The 14,176-nt window shown below is 34.7% G+C and overlaps 1 protein-coding gene across 1 annotated transcript in view; it reads right to left on the reverse strand.

Annotated features, from left to right (window-relative positions):
- KCNH8 (potassium voltage-gated channel subfamily H member 8) overlaps window positions 1-14,176 on the reverse strand; it is a 394,745-nt gene that overhangs the window by 148,787 nt on the left and 231,782 nt on the right. The window lies entirely within an intron of this gene.

The raw sequence follows: 14,176 nt of genomic DNA on the forward strand, positions 1-14,176 counted from the left end.
TAGCAACAATAGTCATTACTTACTAAGTGTTCACACAGGATATTTCACTTAATCCTCAGTACATCTCCTGAAGTAGACAGTGTTACTCTAATTAAAGAATCAGAAATCAAGTCCCAGGAAGAAAAAGTAATTCATCCAAGATCATATTGCCAAGAGTGGCAGAGTCAAGTTTTAATACAGATACAAGCCAGGCATGGTGGCTCATGCCTATAATCCCAGCGCTTTGGGAGGACGAAGCAAGAGAATTGCCCGAGCTCAAAAGTTCAAGATGAGCCTGGGCAACAAAACGAGAACTCATCTCTATTAAAATTCAAAAAAATTAGCTGGGCATACTGGCACATGTCTGTAGTCCCAGTTACTCCAGAGACTGAGGTGGAAGAATCACTTGAGCCCAGGAAGTTGAGGCTTCAGTGAGCCATGATTGCACCATGCACTCCAGCCTGGGCAACAGAGTGAGACCCTGTTTCAAAAACAAAAACAAAAAACCCACTAAATATAATCTGAAGTCTATATTCCTTATTTTATACAATATTACTTATTTCCATGTATAAAAGTTTTACTAATCTCTGTGTCGATATGGAATTCAGCCCTGCCCTGAAGGCACTCCTATTAACGAAGTACTGGTAGTTTCTTGTGTGAATTTCTGGGTTAAATTCTATTTTAATGAAAGATGTAATTGTTTTCAATCTTTCCCTGCATCATTATTTAGTTATATATTATCGAACGTTTTACAATATATGAGGTCCTCCTGAGTGCTGATCAAATGACATCCCTATGAGCTTCCAACAGCCCTATGAGCTTGAAAGAAGACCCTGAGCAGGAGAAAGGAACACAACTCAGCTGACACTTTGATGTCTGCCTTTTGAATTCCTGATCGGAGGATCCAACTAAGCCATCCCTGGACTTCTGACATATAGCAATTGTGAGATAGTAAATGGATGTTGTTTTAAGTTGATAAGTTTGCTATGCAGCAATAAAAATTAATACAATACTTATTATGTCATTTGATTCTCAGTATAGCCTTGTGAAGTGAAAAACACAGGAGTTATAACAAGGAAGATTAGTATTATTGTAGATAACACACAGGTTCTTCGTATGAGCCCAGTACAGTTCTAAGTCCTTTATCATCATAATCTCATTGATGCCTTACAACAATGCTAAGAGGTAGTCATTTCTATTATCTCCATTTACAGATGAGGAAATTGAGGCATAAAAGAGGTCAAGTGACTTGCCCTGGGTGATACATCTGATAAAACTGAAGCACAGGATTACATCTTCCAACAAGTTAGTGAAAGAGCAAGACCCAAATCCAAGTCTCCTGAATTCCAGTTCAGGACTTTGAGTCTTGGTACCTTCACAGAGACCACTCTTATCACAGATCTGGAGGCAAGTTCTGGGTGACCCAAAAAGAAAACAATCGTTGTTCTAGTCTATTGTGAATGATATAACTTTTAAAAACTGAATTATTAAAAGTGATATTTTTGTCAAAAAATAAAAATATCTAGGTAATTTTATTGTTAATATTGAGAATATGAAAGAATGAAGCTAATTAATAAAGCACTCACACAGGATAAGAACAATCCCAGGTGAATTCCACTGCACAGTTAAAACGCTATTGTGACAAAGATGGACCATGGAAGCATGGCCACCGTGAGGGAGACAGGTCAATGTAATGCCATCAGACTGTAAGAGTAGCATGTGAACGTTCATTCTTCCTCTTTATTTTTCTAGGCTCATGTACTTCTGCATTAGCAATGCAATTTAGTACCTCAGACCACCCACTTTGAAATAAAGCGAAGATTTCAACTTCATGTTTTCTAAAAGGAAGCACAGGTGAAGCATTTAAATTCTCATGAATAAGAAAACCCAGAGTTGTTTACTAAGTTCATTAGTGATGTTTGGTTTCCGCAATATAGGCTAAGGTAAGCCCATAAGTTCTTTATAAAATTAAAGGGGATAAATTCCTTGAATAAGTGGCCATGGGATCTACCACAGTTTTCATGGAAAACTCATTACCATCATCCATATACATCCCAGCAGCACTCCCATGAATGGAAGAATGAATGAAGTGAATGATCTATGGTTGATTGATACAGCAACATTTTTAAAGCTATGTGGTTAGTTACGTGGTTGACTAAAGAACAAAATAGTGGTTCAGACTTCTGAAAAAAAAACAACAGGTATTTTCTTAGATAAGTCATTAGAGAGTATTCGTTTAAAGAGCTTTTTAAAAAACAATATATTATTCAATTGAGTTAACGGAATGAAAATAAATATGCTAAATTTAGGTTTAAAAAGAAGTAATTATAAGACTTATACACAAAGAGATAATAGTAAAAGAATAAAAGATTTTAAAATATCTATACAAATCTATTTTTGAAATACTTGAAAATTTTTTGGTTTATTTTCAGGGGAAAAACCTAGATATATATTATTTTCTAAGATTTCTAGGTCTATGATACACTTATAAAGTGTATGGTACACTTGCAAAGACTGTATGTTTATCCAATCAATATGATTTTTTCAGTAACTGATTTCAAAGCGAACAACTACTTTTGTCATACTTATAAGAACAGACATAGTTCTGGTATATTTAAGAAACACTTTTTCACATTCATTGATTTGAATATTTCCCATGCCATCCTCTCAGGTGTACTACTATCACTTGCATTTTAACAATGACACAGGAGATTTAAGTAAAGTGTTTCAAGTCATACAGATAGTAAGCAACAGAGACGGAGGATGTTTTCTGACATTCAGTCCCATTTTCTTTCCATTATCTAAATGATTATTGCACTTCTAAATATATTTTAGAGGAAATAACAATAGATCAGTGCAAGGAAATGCATTTCTGATTGTAGTCCTTCGATCAAATTCAGCATCAGCACTACCCAGGTAAAATAATATTAAATTAGGGTCACAGAATTAAATGTGGTGAGATGAACTGTCTCTGATTCTGGAAGTACAAGGGCTAAGCTTTTGTTCAGGGATAACAGAGAAGTCACTCTGTTTTCTATCCAGTGGTGAGGATGTGGTCGTGGTGTTCACGAACCAGGATAACTCAATGTTTATAAATATTTCCTTCCATTTAAGAGAACTGTAGAGATGGCAAGTACAAGTTCTTCTTTGAAAGTGAAGGAAGCACAGAATAAAAAGATTGTGATGAGGAAGAAAAGAGCTTTCTAGATCTGGTGTCCCTCATCACAGAATCATAGAAACAGAGTGGAGCTTCACAAACACTGAATGTAGCTGCTCCTCCCCCTGTAGCTGTCTCACTCTCTTTAAGATTTTTGTATTTTTGGCTAATTAAATCAGCAATTTATTTAAATATTACAATAAGAATATGTAATATTCAGACAATCCATAACCCATCTGAAAAGCAGCAGTATAACTTTCATTTTTCAGAGTCTAGAAGCATGTTTTTCAGCTTTACATTGAAAAATACATAGAAGTGCATTCATTAATATCTACAGTTTTATATGTAATTTTCTTAATATCATTAATGAGCAATTTGCCCAATTGTCCATAAGTACAAAACACACACATATACACACAGTTTAAATTTTTAAGAAATTTCAAAATCCATAACAAATTAACTCAAAAGGATTTTTCACCTAGAAACCTTAATGTCTCCATGTGCTTATATATGCATAAACAATCCTTTATGGCACATGGTATTGGTATCATAATGAGTAAATAAGCAGGGTAATACAGAATTACCATACATACTCTATGTGGTTTATAGAATTTCCAAAAAACTAATCATAATATACCCACCCAAAAGAAGCAGAATATAATTGAATTATCTAATGCTTCAGATGACAGTTAATTATTTTGCACAATAATCAGTTTGCCTTATTGTATTTGAGTTTTACATAGAATGATTAATAAAAGACAAATAAGCGAGAGAAAAATGTGTACATATTCTATTTCCATACTGTTAAGGCAGCCAAAAGTGAGTATTTCACTTATCTCCCACACTAAGTGTCTATTTATGTGGATTAAAAAGCAGAAAGGTTAAATCCATTTTTTCTAGTTTGATTTCCTCAAGAACTATGTAAATGGAAAGCACAAAAAAAGAGGTTAAATATGGCATAAATTAGTAGGTTTCTTTATCAGCATGCATGACAGATGGGAAATAATTTTAAAATCATATTGGCTTACTTGTTAAAAAGTAAATTAAAATACAATAGTGTGCATGAAAGCATATGCACCACACACAAATAATTAATGTCTTCATTTAGCCATTTCTTTAAAAATTAATCAATGTAGTACAGTGTGGGTGGAGAGATATTTAATTAAACCAGCTGCCGACTAATATTTAAAGATACTCTGTTTTTTTCATTGCTTATGAGGCACTCTTTCAAACACATTATGATATCACAGCAAATTTGAGCTAGAAGGTGTGAGACGAATGAATAGAGAGCTGATTAGTGAAGAGAGGATTGAGGGACTAACAATCCTAAGAATAACTGCAATTGATTGCCAATATTAGTGGATGAGAGTTTCATATCACTTGACCCTTGCTCATCTTGTCAGAATTGTCCCTCTTGCTTACCTGAAGTGAAAGATTAATGGAATAGAAAGAGCAGTAGGCCCAGTGAGAAACAGCATTTAAAAACAACTGCATTTAGGAGAAAAAATGAAGCTGACAAAGGGCAATCAGGTAGACTGAGGCATAGTTGATGCTGGTATTGGCTTTTGCTTTGTATCTGTAGGGTCAATTATTCATAGTTGCATTAGTTGGCTGTGTCCATCATTAGGTAGTTATTTTTTCATGTTTTAGAAAAATTTTCTTTTTTCTATTGATACATGACCAATGTACATCTTTTGGGGGTGCATATAGTTTAATACATTCACATAATTTATAAAGATCAAATCAATATAAGTGGAGTATCCATCACTTTCTTACTTTTCGCAAGTCAGAGAAAATGCCTTCTTTCTCATAACTTCCTTTCCTTTATTCTAGTTTTGTTCTCAGCAGCAGCACAGAATACATTGTCCTCTCCCAGCCCAAAGCTCTTTCTATAAATATCTGAGATCAGTCGTCAAGTTCATCTCTCAGTTCTCAGGCTGAATATCTTCATTTCTTTCAACCATCTCTTACTGATATGGTTTCCTCTTCATAGGCCCGATGATACTCTCTAGTTTGATGGTTTTCACAAAAGCCTCATGGAAGAAAGGAAGGATTTGGGTTCTACCTCCACCCACCCAGCCTTTCCAATTTTCAGGCTGAGCTTTTATTCATTTTACATAGTAAGACTCCTCATCAGTTTTGATTTTGAAAAGGAATTTTCAAGTCTTTAATACAATAAAGAAAAGAAAAAGAAAACCACTCTTGTAAGGTACTTGGAATTAAATTTACCATCCCAGAAGTGGTCTGGCCAGTGAGGGGGACAGCAGCAAATATGCACAATTCCCACCAGCATTGTTTTCAGAGTTCTTGTTACTCCACAGCCTTGCTAACACTTGATGTTATAAAATTAAAAAATTTTTTGCCTATTGGGTGGGATAATAATAATTCTAATGTGTTTAGAATTATTTTAATACTTCTAGTAATGCAGCCTTATTAAATTGTCATGGTTAAAAAACCCTTTTATTACTATATACTGAAGTGAACTTTTGCCAACTTAAAGTCCCAAATGTTATTGTTTTTCATACATATTGGTCCTAATAGACTGCTTGGGTTCTTATTGGAAGAGCTAAAGCGTAGCTATACATTTCAGCTTTTCAATATACTTAAGTATCACAAAATACTGCTATTGAGGACTTGTGTTCTTTGCCTTGTGCGGAGCCCCTGGCACTCAAAGATGAACAAGGCATCCAAGAGAAGCATGCCTTTTTCTGGTAACCATAGGATTTCATAATTTTATTAATCTGCAATCATTCCAGCTGTAGATACATACACACTATCTGTGATCTTGCTTGCAGATCAGAGGAGATAGTGCACACTACCAGTGGATCTTTAATATTCCCCACTTATTGTCTACAACTAATTATTTGTGTTATATTGGTCTTGTGCATTGCTTTTATTTTATTATATAAGTTTACCATATCAAAAGACTTCCACATAACATGTCCCTTGGCATGTGTACAGACTATCTATTTTGACTCCCTATATTCACTTTTTCAGTGATGTGTAACTCCAAATTAGATATTGAACTTTGGAAACATTTAATCATTTTTAATAAAAATAATTTAATGATTAAACATAAACATACTGAAAAAACCTTATTTAATCAGTCTTAATTATATAAAGTTTTGACACATTTATTCTGTTTATAGGTGTAGTTATTAGGTGGTAAAGTTTCCAAGTTTAAGTAAAAATAGAAAATATAAGAACTATCTAATCTATAATATTCAATCATGCAATTAAAAAATTAACAATGGGGGTTATTAATTTCATTTGAAGTAAATATTAATTATTCAAGTTACAAAGCTTGGAACTAATGAACACTTGGCTGGGTGCATTGGCTCACACCTGTAATCCCAGCTCTTTAAGAGGCCAAGGCGGGTGGATCACATGAGGTCAGGAGTTTGACACCAGCCTGACCAACAAGGTGAAACCCCGTCTCTATTAAAAAATACATAAATCATCAGGGTGTAGTGGCGGGCGCCTGTAGTCCCAGCTACTTGGGAGGCTGAAGCAGAAGAATCGCTTGGAGGTGAAGGCTGCAGTGAGCCCTGGGATTGTGCCACTGCACTCCAGCCTGGGAGACAGAGTGAGACTCCCGTCTCAAAAAAAAAAAAAAAAAAAATTAACGAACACTGAGATGAGTAATAAAAAAATGTGTTAATATAATTGATGTTTGTCCCCAAATGAAATCCCACATGTATGCTCAATAGAGACAAAAATAAATTTAGGTTAAATAATATCTCTTATAATTACATAGCTCTTTGCACTTTAATTATATATATTATGTTCATTTTCACATTTGAGGAAAATAATATTCTTAGCATTTGTGGTAGCTTTTTAGTGCTGTTTACCAAATATTATGGCTCCTTATCTCCTGGAAAGATTATATTTCCTTACCATCTGAAGAGATTAAGTGCATCCCTGTGATTTGCTTTGGCCAAAATTGTGAGAACAGGGGTAACCTGGAACACTTTTATGCAAAAGTTTTGAGGACTGGGGCATAATTTCTCACATTTTCTTCTCCTTGCCTTGATAATTATGGAAGCATATGACAAGATGTGGATCTTCTGTCAGCCTAGGTGCCTGAGAGGTTCTGCCCTCTGTACAAAAGCTCTGCCCATTGTACATAGCATGAGTGAGACATAAAACTTTACACTATATCCCACTGAGACATTGAGATTGCTTGTTACTGTAGCACACCCTAGCCCATCCTGACTGATAGGTGTTTTTGTAAAGCCATAGAGCAGAGGGGCTAACAGTGTAGAATCTCGAGTCCACCTCCCTAGGTTGTGGATCACTGGGTAGGTGTTGTCATTATTATTATTATTACTATTACTACTGTTGTTACTACTACTCTATAGGCTTCAAAACTGATGAACAGGGTCAATGAATGACTTAATCTAAGACTGCATCACATATTAATAGTATTATTTTCATTGTTACTTTACAGACCTAATATAGTGGTGTTAAAGTGACAACAAAATAATAATCATCATCAAAGTAATACAGCTAACGTATTAAATTTTTACTTTGTGACAGGAATTGTTTAAGTACTTTCTATGTATTAACTATTTCGGTCATCATGTAGTCACTTTAAAGTAGGTAATATGTCTATTTAATGATACATTAAACACTCAGACATTTAACTTGCTGAAGGTTACCTAACTAGGCAGTGGAAGAGCTAAAAGTTATACTTTAACAGTCTGTCTGTATACGGCCACCAAAACATTATTTACTATAATTCTTACCCTCCTTCCAGCTCAGGAAAGAGGTTATTTTAGTAATATCTATGAATTGTTTTTTTGAAACTTAGTTAATTTTTAGAATCATATAAAGATAGTATTTAGCATTTAAACTATAGGTTTCTATGTACTAAATTGCTCAACATTTTTTTAAATGTTGTATTTCAAGAATAGCATATATACTGTAAAATGCATTAATCTTAAGGGGATAGTTTAAAGAATTTCCCAAAGCTAACCATCTTTGTAGCCAACAACGGATAGAGATATAAATGGAACCAGAACTCCAGAAGCCTCCTTTATGATCCTGTCTAGCCATTAACTTTCAAAATATAACCATTGTCCTGATTCTCATTGATTAATTTCATTTAAATCAGTATGGTATGTATGTCCATTGATTCTATTAATCCAATTGCTGGGTGAGCAAGTATGTGTATATTCTAGTTTAATAGACACTGGCAAAGAGTTTAATAGAGAGACAATACTAATTCACATTCTTATATGCAGTGTATGAAATTTCATGTTGCTCTGTATATTCCTCCAATCCTTGGTAATTTCTGATTTTTTTCTCTTTTTTTTCCCTTTTAGCAATTCTTGTGGTAGTGAAGTTATTTTCATTTTCCTTATGATTAATAACATTCAGCACAAACTACTTGCACATTTATATACTCTTTTTTGTGAGTATCAATTCAGAACTTTTGTCTAAGGAAAATCTCCCCCACCCTCCAGCATTTTTTCTCATTTGCAGGAATTGTGCTATATTTTCATATAAATTGTGTCACGTTCAGGTAATTTCTGCCTACCCTGAGGTCATTAAGGTACTCCACTGTGATGTCTTCTAAAAGCTTTATTTTTTAACTTTTATAATTTGTCTACAATCCAACTACAATTGATTTTGTATATGGTGTGATGCAAGAGTCAAGATTTACATTTTCCAGATGGATATCCAATTGATCCAGCACTATTTCTGAAGACATGATTTCCCCAAAACATTGCAGTGGCACCTTTGACATAAATCAGGTGTTCATGATCATTTATGTGCAGATTCATTTATGATCTCTGTATTTTGTTCCAATGGCTTATTTGTCAGATGCTAGTTTTTCCACATTTCCAGCACGGTCAGAAATAGAAGTGTTCACAAACTATTTTTAAGGACTCTTAAGAAGATTTAAAACATAACTAATATATTTGACTTTAAAAGTAAAATTTAAAGATGATTTAGTTATAAGAGGTGTTCTGTTAAAAGTGAAATAGAAGAAAATGTTCTATATTTGAAATAACAGAACTATGCTCAATTAAGAGAAAAATAGATTCTCACTTAAGCATATTATGATTTCATAGTTATTTTTATGAACACCATCAGTAGAAATTGCTCATATTTTTGTGTTTTGCTAGAATTTTATTTCTACTTGTGGTTACAATAATTCAATCTATTTTTAGTAATTGTGAACAGTAAAATCACAAAAAGATCAATAGTATCAAGCCACACCCATGTGATTTCGGTAATGTATGAGCTCAAGCAATAATGCCAAACTTGGCACTGAGTGCTCTTCACTCTAGCTATGTTATAATCCAGGTCACTGAAACCAAAAGGCAAGTTGGGAAGCAAAATAGGGTTTACGTTTTATTAATACTCCCCCAGAGTTACTTGAGTAGAGGGTATAGCCTAATGACCAGTCAAGTCAATATCACTAGGTATTTAAGAGCCAAGAATTTCACTGTGGTAGCTTGATCACCAAAGCCAAGAAGAGAAACAACAAGACAAACAGAATTCAAAATCCAAATAGCCACAGGAACTGAATAAGAAATAACAAGAATTGAGTGGGCCAGGAGGAATTACAGAGCCTGTTAGTGCCGAAGTACACCTGGCCTATAGTCAGAATTAGGGTTGAAAATGTGCCTCAGGAGGTAAGATTCATGGGTTGGAAATATACACTATCAAAAGAGTCGCCAATTAGAGCCAGAATCTCCAAAAATGTGAAGTTGCCAGTCATTTTTATTTGTTCATATTTCATGTTTAAAGTTTTGTTTTTAGGTTCTTACATAGTTTATTCTTATTCCATATAATTTCAGGAGGGAAAGAAAGACGTTGTTCCTCTATCTGTTTATATAAATAAATTATAGTATCTAGAGTTTCTCAGTGATATTCCAGAGGCAGCAAAATATAACTCTCAAAACTTACCAATGCTGTGTGTTTCTGTACTTATTCTTCACAGGATATAGGTTGTTGATATAAGGATTAATAAGCAAAACTTTACATAAACACAGCTATTTGTCAGAAATGATCTACTCATATACTCAGGAAAGGTCTTATCCTCAAAATAACCTTTTATTACACTGAGATAGTTTTACTGTTTTTTTTTTTTCTCCTAGCAGTATGGATGAAACCAAATTGTCTTTATTGGGGTTAGAGTCAGAAAGTGCTACAATATTTAGGTTACTCAGGACTGAACACTGCCACAAACTATAAGCCTAAACTTTTATTCCAAGGAATTGTTTTCTGAGGCATAGCTCCAAAAACTGAGTAATGCAAATGTGATATTTGTCTGTCACTAGCATGTTGCTTGACTTGGGGTGGTTTTGATGAATTCTGTTACCAAGATAATGTTATTTTCTTTTTTCCTTTTTTTTTTGAGATAGAGTGTTGCTCTGTCACCAGGCTGGAGTGCAGTGGCACAATCTTGGCTCACTGCAACCTCCACCTTCCAGGTTCAAGCAGTTCTCCTGCCTCAGCCTCCCAAGCAGCTGGGACTATAGGTGCATGCCACCACGCCTGACTAATTTTTTGTACTTTAGTAGAGACGGGGTTTCACCATGTTGGCCAGGATGGTCTCGATCTCCCGGCCTCGTGATCTGCCCACCGTGGCCTCCCAAAGTGCTGGGATTACAACCGTGAGCCACCGGGCCGGGCCTTCTTATTTAGCATTTGAACGCTTGTCAGTACTAATGCTATGCTAAATACTTATTTAAATACAGGCAAGAATATCTCCCTTGCTATTCAAGAGATTCAAACATAATTTCCTCTTAATTTGTTTAAGGATTGCTACTGGTCATGTACTTTGTATATTTAAATTGTAATGAGGCTTTTCATGTGTATGGTCAATTCAGATTTTCAATCTGTTACGAAATAACTTCTCCGTGATTAGTAAAGATTAATTTGTATTATTTTAATAAAGTTGCCCAAGATAGTACCTGATCTGATCAAATACACCCTCCAAAGTTGCTTACTATTTTTCTTCTTACTTTTACGTGGTACCTTTAATGAACATGTAAATTACTTGCCCTTGTGTACCTATAGACCTCACTACTTGGGAAGAACTGTCTTGGTGTCTGTGATGCATGAGACTTGAAATACGTTTAAAACATGCAACAGCTAAACCCTAGGGACTATGAAGAAATAGCATACATTTATTTGTTTTGCAAGGGAATTTTTTATGTTGATATTAGGCTCTGAAGTTTATGAGTAAAGGATAATTCATGTAGAGTCAAAATTGTGCCCCAAAGAACTTGTCACCATAAAGTATATCATAACATATCATTTCTCATTAAATCCAATATATCACCTTTTTCTTCAGTGTTAAAATAGATTGTGGTATCTGCAGTTAAATAATAGATGAAGTGATTGACTTATATCCAGTGGTCATATTGTTATGTTCCTTAAAATACTAAAATCACATTCAAATCATAACATTCCCACTCCATGGGAGAAGCAAAGAAACTAAGAACAAATAGAGAGCACGGCAGAGGGTGCTCACCTATCTCACATTTTACCTCATATTTTCTTTGAGTCAAAATGATGGGAAAAATTGCTTCTAATACTTAAAACAGTCCCTTGCTTTCCTTGTCTACCTTTCCTTCTGTCTAAAAGTCCTGTAATGCAACTCTGTTGTACAATGAAAAACACAGTGGCAAAAAATAACTGACCATCAAAATTCACTTCTGCTTTCTCCAGAGCAATAGGATTGCAGCTGGAATCACATTTCCCAGCCATCTTTGCAACTAATTATGGTCACATGACTGAGCTCTTGTAATGAAAGTGATATGTGCAAATCTTATGGTTTGCCCATAAAATTGTGCACATTTGCTTTTCCACGCGCTTTTGCTGGCTGCAATGAAGAAAAATAGGGTGACATTACAAGCCACCCATTAAAGATGGTGGAACCACTGTCTGTCTCAGTCCCTAAATGATTATCTAAGAGAACCGCCCCCAACACGCACAACTCCCCCCAACACATATACCTCTCCCTATTAGCCTTCAATACACTACCCAGAACATTAGGTAAGAAATAAAATAAAGAGAAATAAATTTTCATATCCCACAATGCACTGAATTATTGTCAAGCACTTCTTCAAACAGCTTATTAACACTAACAAACAAAGCAAAAACCACTGTTCTCTTCCTTCCACTAACTTAGCATTTTAATGGTTCTCAGCCTTTTGAGAATAGTCTTTTGATGGTTGGTCTTGAAAATCCAATCAAAATGTGACCTTTTATCATTATGAACAAGGAATTCACACAGTTCTCCACCATCTACCATGGATGGCAGCACTCATAAATAAGTTTTTCTTTTTCAATGCCCAGTCAAATGTTGATCAGCATCATCTCAATATATACCACTCTTGCAGCACCTCCTGGGCATTGAAACTCTTAGTGTTGTTTGCTAAAACCAAGGCATTAATATGATCCATTGAGGTCACCTCTGTATACTTGCCAGATTTAGCTAATAAAATATAGGACAGCTGTGGAACTTTGAACTTCAGGAAAAACCAGATCATTCTTTAGCATAAATATATTGGATAAAAAGAAATTGTCCCTATGTCTGATTTAAATGGCTATAACCACCCTTGGACTCTTAATCATCTCAGAATACATCCAGATTACCTGAAATTGACCATGTGTTCTCATCTCTCCAAAAATGTGCACAAATCCACTCAATGCCCTGATCAGGAACCTTAAAAAAGTGTGTGTTAATCACTAGATAGATCCTGATGTGGATCCTGTACAGCAGAAATGTGTTTCAGCAACCAACAGAAAATACCATCTTTTCATTTATCTCCTTGCCACTAATATCTTTTATTTTAGTTCTTTGAAAACAATATTTTCGTTGGCTGCTACAGCTGTTAACCTCCCTGCTATTTCTTCCAGGGTTCATCATTGCCTAGCATAGCAGATGTATACAACTTACATTCTAGATTCCCATTGTGTTCTAGACATTTGTTTCTACTGACAACTTATACACAATAAAGGACATTCTGTCTACGTTCTTCCATGTATGTTTATGGTTGTGCCATCTCATTCTCTCCCTTACCTGTGCACAGCATTGCTGTGTACCCATCGAATGACCTTTTTATGTCTTCATATATTTTTTTAAGTCAGTAATTTTGGACATCTCCTCTTTGTTCACTATTGGTCTCCCAAAAAGGGGAATGAGAGTTGCTTCTTGTTTAGTATCCCAAATTTTGTTCCACTCCAGTGTATTTTGAGTCTCTTCACACTTCCCATTGCACTTTTTGGATTATCCAATGTAAATAAAAATGTTCAAAGTTTCCTCCAAAGAAATAGCACCAAAATTACTGATTTCCATGGAAACCACAATAATAATCAGGCTGTGGGCAATACATTAGCAAATTTAAAATATGTATACAGTCTTTGTATTTTATTCTTTAAAATTAGCTTAGTAATAATATTATATGATAAAATGTCATGAGATGAATATTGGCTTTAAAATAAAATATAAAATAAAACATTTACAAAATAAAATGTGTCCTAATCCAGCTCTCTCACTCAGTAGCAGTGTGTCCTATGGAAAGTTAATTACCTTTCCTAAGTTCCGATTTTCACTTAATTAAGACGAAACTAATAATGGTTGCCCTTCAACTATTTACTCAACCAGTATTTATGAAGCACCTAATATGTACATGTTTAGCTGAATTCTGGGAGTACAAACACTGTTTCTGTATTAAAAGAAATTGTAGTTTAGTAGAGGACACAGGCAAGCAAATAGGTAATTATAAAGTCATGAGATGAATGTTATGGGAATGCCAAGAAAAAATAGCTAACACAGACTTGGGAGGTGAAGCTTGAGGCAGGCAGGCAAGAGATAACAAGCGAACTATATCCTAAAGGATTAATAACAGTTATCAAGGCAAAGAGGAAGAAGGTGGAGGCAGCAAGTCTGCATTTATTTAAAGTTAAAGAGTAGCAAGTGATGGAAGGGATTTAAGCAGAGACATGCCATGATCAGGCATACATTTTATTAAAACAGCAACAAAAACCTATTTATAGCATAGTAAATGAATC

The sequence above is a fragment of the Pongo pygmaeus genome, chromosome 2, assembly GCF_028885625.2.
Source record: "Pongo pygmaeus isolate AG05252 chromosome 2, NHGRI_mPonPyg2-v2.0_pri, whole genome shotgun sequence".
Classification (NCBI taxonomy): Eukaryota; Metazoa; Chordata; class Mammalia; order Primates; family Hominidae; genus Pongo; species Pongo pygmaeus.